A 17,979-nucleotide genomic window follows, 5' to 3' on the forward strand; every position below is an offset into this window, starting at 1 on the left:
TTTCATCTTAAAGCTAACACAAAGGCAAACTCGAGTGCATTAATATTTGAGCTCTGTCTAGTACAAGTAAATAGATATTAACTGTTGTTTTTATGATATTAATTTATATAGATATAATTGCCACATTTTTCTAAGTTTCTCAACAACCAAGTAACATAGACTGAAATCCTTAGCTTCATGTGAAAGCTCCCAGCTAGGTGAATAAAATGCCGCTGACAGTAGGTGTGTGACTTGAGTGTTTGCTGAGATATTGCAAGTTGTTTATAAAATATTACAAATGTAATTGTTACTGTGTTTACTGTAACTTATAAAAATTCTGTTTATGACCTAGAATGTAAAGAATACTCCCAGTATAAAAATAGCCTGTGCTGAAGAGTTTGCCATTTATACTTCTTTCATAACCCCTACGATTCCAGAGATATGAACATTTATTTGAAATGTGAGGACTCAATTTGATTCTGTCAAAAGGCTTAGGCTCCGCCCATTGGGAGTTACAGTGCAAACTTCCTTAGTTTCATTGGAGTTAAATTATTTAACAAGTTTACTTACTGTATTTATATTTTTTATATATGTTAATGGAAAGTGTGTGTTCTGTAAATGTAAATAAAATGGGGTGGGTTTGCATTTTTCATTTTAGACAGGTAATAGTATAATAGTTTGAAATGAAAAAAGCAAGCAACTAACACAGTAACAATAAGGTAGTCAGAAAATTTCAAGTAAACCAGATTAAAACAGTACACACTATTTAATATTGAATAAAGGTGAGAGATTTCACAGCAAAAAAACTACTTTATCAGACCTAACAGCACACATCAAAACATTTAAAGCACAAGTCATTAATTAGCACCTCCCCAGCATCATAATAAAAACAATTAATAGTATCAATGTAACACTCACTACTTTTCTTTAACAAACTAATGCAATTAAAATTTCTTTAAAATTCTGTGTATCACCCACCTACTGGAAAGATTTAAAGTTAACACTACACCAAGTATGATAACCACCTTTAATATATGTGTTTTCCTTTTTCAGATGACATCTTTAACTATTTCTTTCTCAGCTACTTACTTCCAGCCTTTGCTGTGTGTATGTGATAAAAACATGTACCTGTGTGTACATATCGTTAAACAAATCTCAGTTTTGTGATAACTCACTGTAATAATTTCACTGTATTTACACTTGTTTTTGTACATTTGGAGCTTTTCTCCTCTGGCCTCCGATGAAAATGGACCTGTATCCAATCGGACTTTCCCAGTTAACAAATGTAAAATAACAAATGTAAAATAAATAAAAATAAAAAAGTAGACTACTTACAAGGCAGTAATACAGAATCTTTACAACTTCCCTCTTAGTTATATTATGACAGCTCAGTTTACATACAGTGTGCCATAAAGAGGCATCACCTCCCACTGCTTTAAATGTTTAAATGTGCATGAGTGCTGTTAGGTCTAATGAAGCAGCTCGTTAATGTGAAAGCATTCACCTTTGTTAGATATTAAAAATTGTGCACTGTTTTACTCTGGTATACTTGAGTTTTTCTGACTACCTAATTGTTGCCCTATTAGTTGCTGGATTTTTTTGTTTCATATTATTTATTTTATCAGATGCAAAATTTACTAATAGCCTACATTTTACCTCTGTTGTTTTTGCATTTGGTTTTGCCATTGGGACATGTCTGAATGGTTTAACAATGGTTTGAGTGGAATACAGTCCAAACAAGTTAGATAGACTGCAATGGATTTTGAGTGTTGACACCAATCCCTTTCTCTGCTCTATTCCAGAATTAACTGAAATATCTTCAGAGGATGAAGGAAACACATAAGTAATGTTCTCTCTTTTGCCTAGAGATTTAGAGACTAAAATTTATAAGTATAATTGTATGAGCTGTTTGATCAAATCGTTGACTTTGATAGAAGGCTTCTGGTACTAAATTTAAGAAGTTACAGAAGGATATCATTGATTTTAGGAAAGGCTATGTTTTTTCATGGTATAGGGAGGAATGGAGAATGATACCCATTCACATTAATGAGACATCCACAGACAATATTTCTACCAGATCTGTTGATAGTACTTTACCTCCTGTGTTACCTTCTGTTAATGGTGTGTTGATGTGAGTACACCAGTGGTGGTAGCTAATACATCGAACAACTCTATTTCTACAACAACCCCTATTTTTTCCTTACTAGAGCCTCTCCCTATAGTTATGGACCACAGACAAGGGAAATGTAGAAATGGATTGAGGAGCAGACATATTCATCACAAACAGTCAATGGAGAGAATGACAACACAAAGCAAGTCATGAATAGTTTAGTTTTTAATATTTCATCAATTGTTCTTATACATGAGCAAATTATGTTACTAAATAGAGGACTTTCTTTTGTTCTAGCACATAAATCTAATTAATCTCAAGTGCTTACTGATCTTATGATGTTTACCAGGAACTTGTCTCTTTCATTGATGTTTCCAGGACAGTATGGAGCAGTACATAATTTTAGTAAATCTGGCACATTTATTCCAGAGAAACATCCTATTACTGAAACCTTCACTACTGTATGTGATTAACAGTTTAGATCAGCACTGACTAATAAACATACCTTTTCTTTTTATAACTTGACAGAAGCTTAAAGTGTTGCTTTACATGATTTGAAATGATTTAATTCAATTGAAGTATGAGCAGTCAATAAAGGAGGCGGGATTGTGGTAATGGATATGGACCTCTATCTTATTAGTAGGGAGGAGGTTCTAAGTGATGAAACTACATATCAGCCCATCTGTAGGCATCAAGTGACAGTTATTGTTGATAGGGTTTCTGTTTTGTTTTTTGATTTATTAATGACAGGTATGATCACAGAATATTTGCATAAATACTTTTCTGTTGAGCATCTTATCATTCCTATATTGTATGGACTTCCTAAGGTGCATAAGAATTTGAGTAAACCACCCATGCACCCAATATTATCCAGCAAAGGTTGGACTACTGAACCTTTATCAGTTTATATGGAGAAAATGTTCTGTCCAGTGTTAGACAATGTAGGATCTTTTTTGACAGATACAAAAAACTTTTTAAGTGATTTATAACAGAGTGTCTGTCATCTACCAGCTGACCAAGATTAGTTATTTATTACATTGGCTGTAACCTCCCTTTTTACTGTGATCCCTAATAGTATTGCGGTTGAGTATGTGAGGTTATTCTTACAAGAGCATGATGTCTTTTCCAATAGTAGGACTGAGATGCTATGTATGTTATTAGAAATTGTATTGGACAACAATGTGTTTGTGTTCGGTGAGAACTTTTATTTACAGACAGTTGGCATATCTATGGGCATGGCATATGTGAATAGCTACACCAATCTGGTACTAGCCTATTGGAATGATAGTGAACTGCTTAGCAATAATACTTTCTCTCAATATATATGCATTATAAACAATTTGTGGGTGATATTTTTTGTTATGGAATGGCACAGCTGAAGTGTTTAATGAATTTGTTGAATACATGCAGAATACTATAGAGTTTTTGAAGTTCAGTGTTAAAACCTTTTATGTGTTGATATATTTTTTAGATATCACTATGAGTAGGGATGCTTTAGGTAGTTTCAAGACTGAATTAAACAGAAACCTCTGTAAAGAGAATTCCCTTTTACATAAAAATAGTTTCCACCCTAGACATATCCCTAGGAATGTGGTCAGACAGTTTCTCAGAGCCATGCATTTGCATACAGATAATCCATTGTTAGATTTAGTGTTTAAAAATCTGAAGTATGATTTTCTGCTAAGAGGTTATTTAACATAAGAAATCGATTCTTGTATTTCTAGAGTGTGATCAGAATGGGGGAGTAGGGCTAGTCCTTACCTTTCGGATGCGCCATGGCCCATGGGTAAAGAGGGTCATGAATTTTTGAATAATAAGGAAGTGAGATATTTGTTTATTTATTCAAATGACATCAACCTTGTCTGTGATATAATGAGGGAGATCTGGGGGATTTTTCGCTGATGCCCTGAACTTAAGGAACTTGTGGTATAGGCAACCAAGTTCTGCTTTTGTTATAATCTATTTCTTAAGAGACAGTTGTATTACAGGAACCAAAACAGGGCTACTGACTGCTTTGTTTCTCACTGAAAGGGTAGTTTCCCATATAGAAAGTGTAAAGATTGTCAGTATATTTATTCAAAATACTTTTTGAACATCCTACTTGACATCACACCATTGATTTTTTGTTTTACGCAGATTTTAGAACAATGAATTTAGTTTATTATGCATTGTGTGAGATGTGCTATGTGTTCTATATTGGAAACATGAATAGATGTTTTAAGGCCAGGATCCTTGAGGATCTAAATGATATTAAGCATGGCAGTAGGAGCAATGTTCTTGCTTTACATGTACTTGAATCTGTTCAGTAGAATACATTTATTTTTTTTTTTGTTTTAAAATTAATTCAGTTAGACTTAAGAGGAGGTGATATAAGAAATAAGACTGAGTTGAAGGAACAGAGCTGGATTCTAGAATTACAGTCTTATAAGGTACCAGGACTTGAATGACAGTGTCACACTGAAATATGCTCTCAAAGCACGGCCACTGCCTCATTAGATTGATATGGGTTACTATAAAGGCATAAGTACATATTTTGCTATAATGGTTTATGTTTATTCTGTAGTTAGTTCAATGTATTAAGTTCATACCTGTTTTAGAAGATTGTATTTTGTTTTTACATTATGATTTATTAAGCATTTATGGATTATTTTCTTTAGTATTTATATATGTTGTGAGTTTAGCAAAGGAGCGTGTTTTCTGTTACGTCATGTGTGTGTGTGTGTGTGTGTGTGTGTGTGTGTGTGTGTGTGTGTGTGTGTGTGTGTGTGTGTGTGTGTGTGTATTTGTTCGTTTTAGATCAATTCAATTTATACCTAATGTGATATGTCTTTTGTTTAGTATAGTAGTGATTTTGAATCAATGGCTGTTTTTATTGTAATATAATTGGTTTGTAATGATGTTAATGGGAGGTGACACCCCTTTACTGCATGTCATGTGTAGATGTACTACGAGGACTGAGTTTTTTCTGCAACTGTGTAGTTGATAATTTTATGAACCTATAGAATTGATCCCTCGTAATATAACTAAGAGGGAAGTTGTGAAGATTTTGTATTACTGCCTTGTAATTAGTCTGATTTTAGTAGTTTGTTAAAGAAAAGTATTGAGTGTTACATTGATACTGTTAATTGTTTTCATTATGATGCTGGGGAGGTGCTAATAACTTGTGTTTTAAGTGTTTAGATGTGTATGTGTGCTGTTAGGTCTGATGAAGCAGTTCGTTAATGTGAAAGCTACACATTTGTTTGATACTAAATATTGTGCACTGTTTTATTGTGGTTTAAGTTTTTCTGACTACCTTATTGTTGCCATGTTAGTTGCTGGATTTTTTTCATTTCATATCATTTGTTTTATCGGAGGTAAATTTTACCTAACAGCCTATGTTTTACTTGTAATAATATGATACTGCTGCTTTAAATTTCTTAAAAGTTTAATCAGGTTTACCACTTCTTTTTCAAAGGTTATATTAAGGATATGATGTTTTAACAGTTTTTATCTCTGATGAAGTCCTGTAATAACTTGTTGGGATGAAAGCACTTAGAAATGTTTATTAAACAGCTTTTTATTTTAGTTGGAGAACCATTTTTTAATTCCAGTGTTCCATACTTTTGTATGTTTTTTTACCATTTGTGTGATTGCTGATTCTGTGAGTGATGTGTAGGCCTAGTTACAAGGCACTGTTTTGCTGTTGTGATTTGTGACTTTTGTTGGATGGGTTATAAAACTTCCTATGTAAACACTTCCAAGAAAGATTCTAAATCATCTAGACTTTGTTGCATATTTGGGAGACATTCATGTATCCTCCCATTATTTCTTTGTGAATTGCTCTTTCCAGTGTTTTCTAATCTCCTTTGATTGATTCTTATAGTTATCAGGCAATATTTTATATGCTCTAATAATTATTCATTTTTTAACTGCAGCTTCTGTTCTAGATTCTACTAAAAACTCTAACAATGCTGGGATTCCATTTAGGACTCCCCTATTTCTTTCTCTTTGCCTATACTCTGATATCAAAACTGCTTTGTTAGTGATCCATATTCATAATCTAACATTGTTTGACTAAAATCTTTTGAATAGGTGGACTTTTCATAGACCTTTCTCATACCTTTCTGCTTGTTCTTGTAAACTGTTATACAGTAATCATACCTCTAAACCTCTTAGCATTAGAAATATGGACAAAGCATTAAATAAACAGGGACAAATGCCCAAAATCGGGATATATTTAAAAAAATCCTCTTATAGAACTAGAAGATTACTAGAGTAATAGGATTTGTGTTAGCAAGCATTTTTGAAGGATGTAAAGTCTGAAATTTGAATGTATTTGATTATTTACTGACTTTAATCCTCAGTGATTTGCTAGAAAACAAGCCATTTTATTAAGATAAGATGTTCTGCAAACAAATGGAGAGTTAAAAGGTATGACAGTAATAACTGCCTTGTTCTGCATAATCTGTTCAGTTTCTTAGTCTCTTGAGAATACTTTTTGAAAATGGACTAACTCCACCTTAAATATAGTAAGAACATTTACAAGCTTTCATGATAAATTACAAGGTAACCTCCTATTCACAGTTTGAACGAAACACCCAAGGCCTAGTTTTTGCAATGAAACTGCAGCAGGTATACATATTTATTTGATTACTTTTGCTTAAACAGCTCCAACTATGTGTTCACTTTGCTAAGGTGATGATATTATTTTAGCATAATAAATGTTATTACTTCAATAACAACTCCAGTTTGACTGTCATTCCCAAAGGGGACATATTTTATCATTAATTTTAGTCATGTTACTTCATTGTTCTGCTTTCTTTATCTTCTGCTTTTTACTTGGCAGATTGTCTTTAAATGGCCATCTTTATCTCCTCATTTTACTTTTTAAATTTATGATTGTTCATTTGACAATCATAATTAGCACTGATATTTAAGGAAATGATTGAATGAAAACTATAATACACTGATACCGTATTATTGCAATACTCTTAATATATTTTATCATGTAGCTTTGTGATCCTATTAATGTTTCCATCTCTGCCTATTCTAAATTTATGTTATTTTGTAAAGGCCTGTACAAGTATTTGCCTCTCCATTTTATAACATTATTGTACCAGTATACTTGTAGATATATTCTCAATAAGCCCACCCTATAAATGAGATGGTCAATAAAACACAATATAGTGTATAATTATTCATCAGTTCATCCATCCATGTTCTGTGTCACTGGCCAATGTAGACCATACATCCCTATCTACAGCAACAGTCTCTAGCTTATTCTCTGGGATCCATAGACATTCCCATGTGAGCTGAAATATATAAGCCCTCTAATTTGTCCTTTCCTAGGTTGCACCCATGAGGCTCATAAGGGCAATCACTCCAAAACAGTACTAGGGCATCGTCATCATCATCATTACTGGACTCCAGTACTCTTCTTGATTGCATGTAGCTTACCAGCAAGATTACAGACAGAACTCTAGGGAACAAATGGCATGCTGCATTGGTGCTGGGACCTATATTGTTGTAACACTTGCCACAAGATATTCTGGGGGGGCATGGTCACATGCCTTCTAGACGCCCAATAATTCATGTAGCTGGGAAACGAAAATTTCCATGACCCTGCTGATTAATATACAAAGACAAAGAGTTTGATTCAACATTCTATTGCAAGGACAGTGTACACATTGCTCCTCTTGAATCTAAATAAGATCTTCCACTATTGGACACAGTTTATTTTCCAATGTTCTGGAAGATACTTTTCTATAGAGGCTAAAAAGTATGACCCTTCTATACTGGAACATATCCTCCTGTCCCTCTTTTAATAGAGACCAGTATCCTATTTTGCCAGTCTAGAGCTACCATTCCAGCATTTCATGACATACATTAAAGGCTTATTAGCCATACAATCCCAATGGTATCCAGCACCTTCAGTGGTTCTACCATATATTGTCCAACCTCACAGCTTTGCCACAGCTGAACCATTTAATTTACACAGAAATGTCTTCTACTGAAGGAACATCAGTTCCAATTCCTCACTGCTGGCATTACTTCCTCAGCAGACGGCATGTTTTCTTGATTCAGTAGTTGCTGATAGTGTTCCTTCGACCTCTCAGCAATGAAGTCAGAGTTTCTATGCCATTGCTGACAACAGCCAGAGCAGTATCCTGCCTTTCCATTCTGAAGCAGAGGAATGTTTTACAAAATCTCCTTGAGGCTATCTTAAAGTCATTCTCCATGGCCTTGGGGAATTCTTCCCACACCCAGCACTTTACTTTGGTGAAAGCCAGAGCTGCTACCTTCTTGGATTGCCAGTATATATTAATCATATCAAGAGAGCCCCTGCTAGCATTTCATGGAAAGATCTCTTTCTTTAACCTGACTGCTTCCTTCACATGTAAAGTCCACCACTGGGTTATAGAATTATGAACATGATAAACATCAAGCATCTTTTAACCACAACTCTACTACAGCCTCCTCAGATACTGAGGACTTGAGCAGGGTTTAATCAGGGTCCATATCTCTGACCCACCAGCTACATAAGAGAAGCTCTTCTGAATGTAGCAAATAAAATTGTCCAACTGAAAAGCATCTGCTGAATCTTACCAGGGCACAATTTCTACACGTTTGGGTTTCCAAGATCTGTATAGTCACAACACCAAGAAACCCATCTAGCTCATCACCAAATTGGGATAAGTAGACAGCTTTTGATCTATCTTGACATGAGTGCCATGACATAGGCTTCAGGTATGATGATATGGCTACAAAGTCCATCATTGCTTTTGACCAAAGGACCTCTGACAACAAGTGCACTTATGAGCAATTATATGTTCAAACATGATTAGCATATATGTTAAACAAAAATCACCTCTCGTCTCCTGGGTTCATTACTTTACTATTGTGAAGGGCTTTGTGTGCCCTTCCTATCCTCAGGCCTATTTTGTCTGGAGTGTTATGCTCTGGTAGGACCACCCTTGTCAAATCAGTCTGAAAGGAGAAGCAAGAATAAATCACCCTCATTGTTCCCCATGCTTACTGATTTCAACAAATCTGAGAACATCAGCTGGAGCCAGGATGGGGGAGGGCATTCACCAGTAACAGCCTGGTGTCCAGCTGACCCAGATTCAGTCCTGTAGGTTGGGGGATATTTTTGTGGTTGGAAAAACATAGCTGAATAGCAGTTCACCTACTGAGACATTGTGGAAACAGAAGCATGTGGTACCCACAGCTGTAACAACTACATGTGTGGTAGTGATGGTAGTGGGGGCAGCAATATTTTTAACCATGCATTTCCCTGGAGATAGCAGGCAGTATGTCAGGCACCTCCAGCAGGTTATCCAGCGACCACACCAGTTGCAGAGAAAATGTCAGTGTCCAATGGGCAGCAACTTTATTAATATGTCAGGGGATGTGATGAGTATTTTGCTAGGAATACAGTACATGCTTATGCATCTGCAACTTGTAAAGGAGTGTAACAGCATGGATGAAATCCTGTACATTCCTTTTGTCACACTTATGCCCCAATCCCCATTATATGTTTGAAGCAAGTATCCCTAGGCACACTGGCTTTCCTACTGGGAGTAATAGGTGGGAACACATGAATGAGTCAAGTACTATTTGTATGATTAACAACAGAATGGCGGCTTTATCACTGAAAGACACTTTCAGTGAATAGGTGGTAGTGTCCTTTCACCGCTGTTGTGCAACTGTGGAGTAGGTATATATATTATTTAGATAAATATTGTCATTTTTGGTATAACTATCCACATGTATGTTTAAAATGTATTATGTATGTGGGGGGCTTTGCCCCCCACACCCCCTTACCTATTTATTCTAACTCCAGGGTTGTGCTACAGTGAGGAAAGGGCATAATGCTTTGAATTTCATGTGTCAATGTTATGAGTTTTGACCAAATGGGTTTTCATTGTGTTGAGCTTTCAGTGTTTTGGTCTCTCCAAAAGGGTTTTCGATCATATGAGCTTTGGATCATATGAAGTAGACCCATACACACACACACACACACATATATATATATATATATATATATATATATATATATATATATATATATATATATATATATCTGTTAAGGAGGTGTGGGGTCTCCTCTTCACATGGTGGGAGTGCACTCTGCAAAAAAGCTTAAAATCCTATTCACTAAAAGTGGCTTTTAGCAATTTTTTTTTTTTTTTTTTTTGTTTGCTGTTTTGTTATGGCATTCATCATTCTTTTGTTTTGATCAGAAGTACAGACTAAATAGTGTCCAGTGTGGCCTTATCTATCAATGTTGCAACAAAATATCAGTGCCCAGTCATCAATTACTAACAGGCAGGCCCATGGGCATGCATTCTCTGTGAAAATCAGAAACATTTTGTTATTGCTTTAGCATAGTAAGATATTCAGAGAAATTTATATAATGTGTTCTGTGTAACACCTACAGCCACTGGTGGCATGCCTCCAATTGATTGTTTGTCCATGGAAGAAATGTGTCAGATTGGTCTCATACATTCCAATCCCCGTCCACCCTGCATGTGGTTATTTCAGCTGGGAGCATGACGCTGCATGCAGGAAAATGCTCTGCAACCTACGAGATGAAATCTGACATTCTTAGATACCAGGTGTGCAGTACTAAACAGGATTCCAACTAAAAATTCTAAAGTTCTACAATGGATACTTCTGCTCTTGTGTGGGGAATGACAAGGACAGCAAGATGGGTATGAATTTGAGGAGAGGCTTGCCTGATCGGAGCCTGGGTCATAAACAGCTATGCATAGCAACAAAGATAGATAGATAGATAGATAGATAGATAGATAGATAGATAGATAGATAGATAGATAGATATGCATAGATAAGGCCACACTGGGCACTGATATTTTGTTGCAACATCGATACATCACTATTTAGTCTGTACTTTTGATCACAAGAAACGAATGATGAATGCCATAACTTGGAATATATCATTAGTTTGTTCATACAGAGAGACTGAAGCTGTTTAACCTATGTGCATTTGAAAGTTGTATGGGAGATTAATAAAAGGATGAAAAAAATGGTCACAGCTGTCATGCTCCTACTTTGGACACAATAGAAGAGCCTTTGTGGGTTCTGTTCAAGCAGCTTTATTTTATACATCACATCACGATGAAGTTTACTGACTTTAACTTAAGTACCGTATATACAGACTAACTACTGTGATCATAAATGCTCACTCCATGGCTGCACTCTCAAAATGGCACTAGGAATAGCACGTGCCTGGCATTTATATGTGCACGGTCATTCTTTGACATGCTTCTTAAAGACACAGTACATGGCACGTGCACTCTGATCTACATCCTCCCTCTTGAGAAAATAGAACATGCAATGTTATAAATCTATTTGGCATGCAGATATCACAGATAGTTCTTTATCATACATTTATACAAGACTGGGTACATATATATACAGTTAAGTCTATGTTGCTGCATATTTCACACTGGGCCTGGATATTCATCCATATTGTGTGACATAAAACTGGGAATTAGGCTTAGCAACTGGAGCTGTCTCTTTAAAATGTTCGATCTTGGAAGTATTTGGAACATCTTCCAGAATGGAATCAGAGCTTGGAACACACTCTGGGATGGGAACAAGTCTGTATCACAGGAACAATACTGCAATGATGATTCTGGTACAGGAAGAAGATGTCTGCAATTTCTGCTGTACTCCACACCCTCGGATTCTACAACATAGGATCTCGGCTAGGCATATATACCTGCAACTTGACCAGTCTGGTTGAAAACTTTTGCTGTTTGTATTCTCACTGTCTCTCCTTCCCTCAATGGACAAAGAAATCTGCTCAACTTATCATAACTGGAATTCTGGATAGAACACTTCTGGAATAATTGAGCCTTGATGGTGTCATTGTTCTTAGCTTTAGGCCTCAATAAACTGCAACTAATAGGTTGCATAGTTCTGGTTTGTCTGGAAAGAGGTCTTTGAGCAGGTGAGCCAAGAATATCGTCACAGGGTATGTTTCTGAAATTAAGCAAATTTAAAAAGACATTGGTATCGTCACACTTTGACCTTTCAATTAATTGCTTTGCAATCTGCACTGCACATTCAGCTAATCCATTTGATTGTGTATATTCAGGACTGCTAGTAACGTGGACAGAGTCCCATTCTCTTGCAAATTTCTGAAACAACTGACTAGTAAATTGAGTACCATTGTCAGAAATAACTTTGTGCAGGCTACCATGGACTGAGAAATGATGTTTCAACTTAGTAATAGCAGCAGAGCATGCTAGATTACATAATAAATCAATCTAAAACCAATTCAAATAAGAGTCTACCAATACAAAGTATTGTTGATTGTTCCACTCGAACATATCAGTGGCTACTATTGACCAAGCTAGCTCAGGAACTGGACTTAGATGAAGTGGTTCTCTTTGCAAATGTGGTCTAGTACTATTGCATACTGAACAAGAAAAAAGTACTTGGTCAATGTCTTTCAGTAATGAAGGCCAAAATACTAATTCTCTTGCTCGCCTCTTAGTGGATGAGGAAACCTGGGTGACCACGATGCAAAATCTGTATATATTCATGCTGTAAGGAAGCAGGAACAACAATTTTTGGACCTTTGAAAATAATGCCATCTTCCATCAACATTTCATATCTGTAAGGAAAATAGATTTGCACTTCTAGTGGTACACTAGATTGATTTGACGGCCATCCAACATTAATATAGTGATTGAGCTTTTGCAAAATTGGCTCAGTCTTTGTATGATCTCTTAACTCATCAAGCCTAGTGGTAGAAAATTCATGCACTGCCATGACCTCAAAGTCAAAATTCTCTGTGTCAAGTTGTTCTGTTGTATTTCTGGGAGATCTGGAAAAAGTACCAGCCAGATAGAGCAGTTTGCCTTTCATATAGACCATTTTGAAGTTGTACTTTTGGAATTTGAGCATCATTCTTTGTAATCTCACTGGAGCTGAATGCATAGACTTCTTCAAAATAGTAACTAGAAGTTGGTTGTCAGTTTCAATCTGAATAGCTCGACCATAAATATAATCATGAAATTTTGAACATGCAAATACTATTGCCAAAAGTTCTTTCTCAATTTGAGCATACTGCATTTCAGTTTGGGTAAGTGTTTTAGATGCATAGGCTACTGGTCTGCCCTCTTGAAGTATAACTGTGCCAAAACCAAATTTTGAAGCATCACAGGAATGAGTGACTGGTTTGTTCACATCATAGTATCCTAATGTAGGTGGGGTGACAATTTTCTGCTTAAGGTCTTCAAATGCCTTCTGATGCTGTTCTAACATGACCATGCAACATTTTTGCATGCCAGCTCAAAGGTGCTGTCAACTCAGTGAAGTCTGGTATAAACTTGCCTAAACAGTTGACCATGCCTAGGAAATACTGAAGAGCTTAAACATTGTCTGGTGCTGACATCTCAAGAATAGCTGCTTGCTTGGTCGGGTCTGGTCTGTAGCCAGTACTGGAAAATAAATTACCTACATGTGTAACTTCTAGACGTCTGAATTTGTTTACATCACGTGCTCTATCTAGAACTTTATTTAAGTTTCTGTCATGCTCTGCTTCTCCATTGCCGCCAATCAATAAATCATCTACTATTATGGCACAAGGATAGCCTGAAATAATTTGCTCCATTGCACGCTGAAAGACTTCACTTCCTGAATTTATTCCAAATGGCATCCTTATAAATATATATCTGCCAAATGGAGTACCAAAAGTGGCTAGTAATTAGGATTTGCGATCAAGCATCACTTGCCAAAATGAACTTTTTTTTGCTTCCAAGACAGAAAAAACAGTGGCATTTGGTATTAGGGCTGCAACGTCTTTGACTGTGCGCATTGAATGATATGATCTTTTTAATGCTTTGTTCAAATCTCTTGGATCAATACATATTCTAATTTTGTCTGAGCCTTTTTTGTGAACTGCTACCATAGACGATACCCATTCAGTTAGTTCTTTAACTGGATTAATTACACCTTGCTGAACCATTTTATCCATCTGAGCCTTAACTTTATCCTGCATAGCTCTTGGAACTCTTCTTGCTGGTCTGACTACTGGAGTGACCTCTGGGTCTAACTTTATGGAATACTCAACTGAAAGTTTGCCCAACTTGTCATTGAAAACATTAGCATATTCTGAGAAAATGGCTACAGAAAAATTAGAACTAGAAGATGCTTCTTTGGTAAAGGAAAGCAGATTCATTCTCAAACAATCTTTGAGACCCAATAACGACTGTACTGGTCTTTGGCCTACATAGAATAACAAGTTGTGACAGTTCTTGGACAAATAACATGAAAGCATCACTGAGCATTTGGTTTGAATTTCTTTGCCTTCATAAGCAACAAGTTTTGCACTACTGGCCACACTGAGTTGTTCATTCCTTCTCACTTTAGCAAATGCATTATGAATTTTGGATTAGCCTGGGACCTGCCTGCTCTCCCGCTCGGTCACAGGAATTAGGATAGCCCCCCTGCCAGACGGACAACGCGTATAACCCTGCCATTGTCGTTGACTCCTTGGACTCCCAGTGCGAATGCACACACCTGCCTCCTCTAATCCCCAAAGAACTTTACTTAAAAATCTCCAAAAGAGACTCAGGATAGCCCCCCCACGAGACGGACAACACGTATAACCCTGCCATTGTCGTTGACTCCTTGGACTCCCAGTGCGAATGCACACACCTGCCTCCTCTAATCCCCAAAGAACTTTACTTAAAAATCTCCAAAAGAGACTCAGGGTAAAGAAAATTTACCTAACTTCAGTATTATTGTCTGTTAAATGTTTGCTGTAGGCATTAGGCAGTACCTGGTCATAATCACCAGCCTAATATCCTACTGCTAGATCCAGGAAGGTCTAAGTAATCTAACAGTGTAAAGAAATTAAACAAACTGACATAAGTTACCTTTAGGACCCAGGAACACCCTTGTGGTGTAGGCCCTTGTTTGCTTACTTAGTTAGCGTTATCCCATTATTGTCACCCAAACAACTGTGAAAGCTTAGCGACTGTCTTTTAATTCCAATGAAAGTCGTATTTAAAGAGCTAAAGCTGGTTTAGGCTTACTTTCTCTTTTACAGCCTACATTCTGAGATACGTAGGTATCTGCTTTAAGCGCGCATACAGATGGGCTGTATGCCTCGTAGCGCTGCTTTGCATAGCCCTAAGAATCGATCAGTGTAAACCATTGAATGATGAATAACTATGTCTTTGATTTAATAGATCGAGTACTGTTCTCTTTTTTACCTGCAGTCACTCCTAATTCTGGGACATACTTGAGTGTTATTTTGTGATGTATCTCATGTCTGCCACTGTAAATTAATAGTTGGAGTAACTTAACTAGTGGACAGCTCATTAACCAGATACTGCATAAGTATATATTGCAATACTGTACTGTTTAATTGTATTGAAGTTAACTTTACTGTCTCCTACTTTATGCACAGTTCTATATACACTATTAATACTGCTCTAAGACTACTGAACCTAGCATACTACATAAAGGATATCCTGCTGTTTGTTGCTAAACCCTCTATCTCTCTCCTCTATTCTACCTATAGATAGCCCCCCTGCCAGACGGACAACGCGTATAACCCTGCCATTGTCGTTGACTCCTTGGACTCCCAGTGCGAATGTACACACCTGCCTCCTCTAATCCCCAAAGAACTTTACTTAAAAATCTCCAAAAGAGACTCAGGGTAAAGAAAATTTACCTAACTTCAGTATTATTGTCTGTTAAATGTTTGCTGTAGGCATTAGGCAGTACCTGGTCATAATCACCAGCCTAATATCCTACTGCTAGATCCAGGAAGGTCTAAGTAATCTAACAGTGTAAAGAAATTAAACAAACTGACATAAGTTATCTTTAGGACCCAGGAACACCCTTGTGGTGTAGGCCTTGCTCCGCTTCACCCTCGCTTCGCTCGGGCTCGCTCCGCGCCCCACCCTGCCCCCTATTCCCACCCGCCCCACTACCTCTACATTTATTAGGCCACTAAGCCCTTCCCCTTTTCCACCAACCAATCACAACCTTCCTGTGCTCTGACTCATCTTCCCCTCATCTCTAGCTTGTCTACACTGATTAGGCTATCTCCACCCACTCATTCTCCCTCTCATTCCTTGTTAGCCTATTCTGACTAGGTAATCTCCACCCACCTGTTAACCTCTATCTAGTTAAAACTCCATCCTATACCCTTCCAATTTCTTACTCACCATATACCTTCCTACTCTTTACATACCCTAGTTTCTCCAAGGAAACCTCCCCCAGCTCACTACACTCACTAACCTCTGCAAACCATGGACAAAAAGTTTTTTACTACCCTTCCCTTCATACTATTACTCCTTATTGTTTCCTATCTCTCTACCAGCTATGAAACCCTAACAGGTGTCTTCCTCTCTAAAGGACAAACCTCCATTCATTCTCATAACCACTCCAAACCCATCCCTCCGTCTCACTACCATGCTAATAACCAGACTCCTAAAATAAATCATACTACCCTCAGCCACCCAAAGGTGCCCACAACAAAAGATACCATAAAATTATTAATCAAACTCCAAAAAATATTTGACTACTTAAAAAAATCTATCACAATAGATGGTGATATCCACCCCAACCCAGGTCCTAACTCTGACTTAGACCCCAAAACACTGAAAGATACCAGAAACCTAGTGGGCTCCCTCCTTATCCTTCATCTTAACCTAAGAAGTATTAATAATAAGATTCACAGCTTACATGCCTTGCTTGCAACTCACTCCTCTGACATCATGTGCCTATCGGAAACATGGCTTAAACCATGCACTAAGGATGAAGAAATTATCCCACCTGAATATAGCATCCTTAGGAGCGATCAAATAACCAGAAAAGGTGGGGGAATAGCTGTCATGTTCAAGAACTCCCTGAACATCACCATGAACCCACTCCAACCCCCAAAAATCCACAACCTTGAACTAATTGCTCTAAAGATTCGCCTAAACAACCAAAAAAGTATTAATCTCATAGTAACTTATCTACTACCAGGCAAAAATATTGAAAACCTAGAACTAATCCTCAGTTGGCTTGCTACCAACTATCCCCAAGAAACGATAATTCTAGGGGATGTTAATATTAACTGGGCCCTCTATTCCGAACTCCCAAATCCTCTCCCCATTAACTTACATGGTTTCTCACAAAATATTCTATCTCCTACCAGAATTGGTAATGCCCAACAAAAAGAGAGCATCCTTGACTGGATACTTACAAACAAGGCTCCAAATAATTATACTACAGGGACCCTTCCCAACGACCTTAGTGACCACCTGATTACCTTTATTATAAAGCACAAGTGTCCAACTTCAAATCATCCACAATCCAGACTAGTCAGGAACAGTAAGAATTTTGTCCCGGACCATTTCATTGCAGATCTTAAGGCATGTAATTGGTCCATCCTAAAAACCTTACCCATAGATGAGAGTGTGTTATATTTTAATAACACTTTCCTAAAAATACTCGACTCGCATGCTCCTAATCGTCTCACTAAAACTAAGGTACGCATTGCACCCTGGCTAACAAAGGACACTAAAGCCAAAATTAAACATCGAGACAAGGCCTGGCACAAATGGAGAGCCTCTAAAACCCCACTAGATCGCATCAAGTTTCTCCAACTTAGAAACTCATCTAAAGCAGCCGTATTGTCTGACAAAAAACAGTATTACTGTCACCTCCAAAATAAACACCAGAATAATCCCAAGAAATTCTGGGCCGGTTTTAATCACCTCCTTCATCCAGGCAAACCCACCACCCCTACCCCTGAAAAACTCATTGGTAAAGATTCTAGAGAAATAGCCAACACCTTTAATTCATTTTTCACAGAAACCATTCAGTCCCTTGCCAACCAACTTACTACTTCTCCTTTGGCTACACCCTCA

This window comes from Protopterus annectens, chromosome 4.part0 (genome assembly GCF_019279795.1).
Source record: "Protopterus annectens isolate FY-2018-M chromosome 4.part0, PAN1.0, whole genome shotgun sequence".
NCBI classification, from domain to species: domain Eukaryota; kingdom Metazoa; phylum Chordata; order Ceratodontiformes; family Protopteridae; genus Protopterus; species Protopterus annectens.